The following is a 1,661-nucleotide window of genomic DNA, read 5'->3' on the forward strand; positions in this document are numbered from 1 at the left end:
ATGGCCCAGGTCCTTGGGCCCCTGCACCCGTGTGGAAAGACCTGGAAGAAGTTCCTGGCTCCTGGCTTTGGATCGGTGCAGCTCTGGCTGTTGTGGCCAGTTGGGGAGTGAACCAGCGGATGGAAGACCTCTCTCTCCCTGCCTCTTCTTCTCTCACTGTGTAACTCTGACTTTCAAATAAATAAATAAATAAATCTTTTAAAAAAAAGGAATTTTTATCCTAGCCAACCAGAAGGAAGTGGTATGGAGCCTTGATGTTTCAGGCGAAGAAGCTGAAAAAAAAAAAAAAAAAAAAGGAAAAAGATGCTGGACCACTTGCAAAATGGTGCTTCATGACAGAAGAGGTGGATGAAGAAGAGAAACCATATTCCTGGTCCTGTTTGCAAGGGCAAGTGGGAAAACAAGGAACTGATTCTTACCATCTTCCTGAAGATAATTTCAGGACAAGACATTTAATTCAGGGCTTGAGAATGCTGATGCCTCCTGCTAAAGTAGAGAATAAAACCATAAAGATAAATTATTTGTGATTAATGGGGTCTGTGAAATGAAAAACTGCAATACAGGCATCTATTTTGAAGCTAAGAAAAAACAGGATCTCTGTATTTATGGCCTCCAAATTCACCTCATGTGTCATCTGCTAAATTTGTTGTTCAAAATGTTCATACCCTAGCTGAACTAAAGATGACTGGAAACTGTTTGAAACTTTTGTCCTTTGATTTTGCTTTTGGTAAATTACCACATTATGCTTTGTTAACTCTTGATTTCGATTTTAGTACACTATGGTATCATCTCGAAGCCAACCATTATGAACCATGTGTTTACTTTCTCCATTTTGGATGATAGGATGTGGTTAGAGAATTTTCAGATCGTGGAATGTGCTACTCTTTTAGAAATAGGACCTCATTTTGGCTAAAATCTCATAAAGATTTTTCCAGGGAAGTTTTGGAGGACCAACTTTATATGAAAATCCTCACTACTAGTCAAACAGCCATGCATCGGTGTAGTGTATGATCCATCACAGCTGCATAACACACAGAGAAACAGCAAGTAAAGGATGTGTAGAACATGAAAAAGAAAGAGCAAAACACTACTCTTCCCCCATGATCCCACTGCAGATATTTTTGTTACTCTAGTGGAGCTGAAATCGATAGAAATATAACGGGTAAAACCAGAACCTAAAGTTGATTTCAAAGCAAACAAGGTAAAGATTTACAAGAGGCAAAGAAAAATGGAGCGGAAGGTGAACAGAAGGAATGAAGAATGAATCAGTGGATAACTAGATTTTCAGTTGTTGTGTATTTATTCTGTACTCAGTGTGTAATACTTTTATTTTCTAGGTCTGTCTGCAGTCTATGTAGTATGATACTTAAGAAACATTTAAAATCTTAACAATTTTTTTTCTAAGTAAAATTGCACTAGAGCTAATTAAAATAAAAAGAATTTTTATCCCAAGGTTGCCACCAGAATGTCTCTTACTACCATTTTTACCTGGAGATCTGTTAGGGTTTCTCCTACGATATCCTATCTCCTTGGTGGTGAGATGAAAGTTTTTAAATACTTTTACTTCTCTAAATTTGGGCTATGATATGCAATTGAGAATGTGTTAGCTTAGTGCCATAAGTTATTTGACATCATTTGTCCTTCCTAGAGGTAAAGAAAAT

At 37.3% G+C, this 1,661-nt stretch overlaps 1 pseudogene; it reads left to right on the top strand.

Moving 5' to 3' along the window:
• The first annotated feature begins 254 nt into the window (after positions 1-254).
• LOC100354168 (ribosome biogenesis protein BRX1 homolog pseudogene) lies at positions 255-1,313 on the top strand (annotated as a pseudogene).
• The last annotated feature ends 348 nt before the right edge of the window (positions 1,314-1,661 follow it).

The sequence above is a fragment of the Oryctolagus cuniculus genome, chromosome 6 (assembly GCF_964237555.1).
Source record: "Oryctolagus cuniculus chromosome 6, mOryCun1.1, whole genome shotgun sequence".
NCBI lineage: Eukaryota > Metazoa > Chordata > Mammalia > Lagomorpha > Leporidae > Oryctolagus > Oryctolagus cuniculus.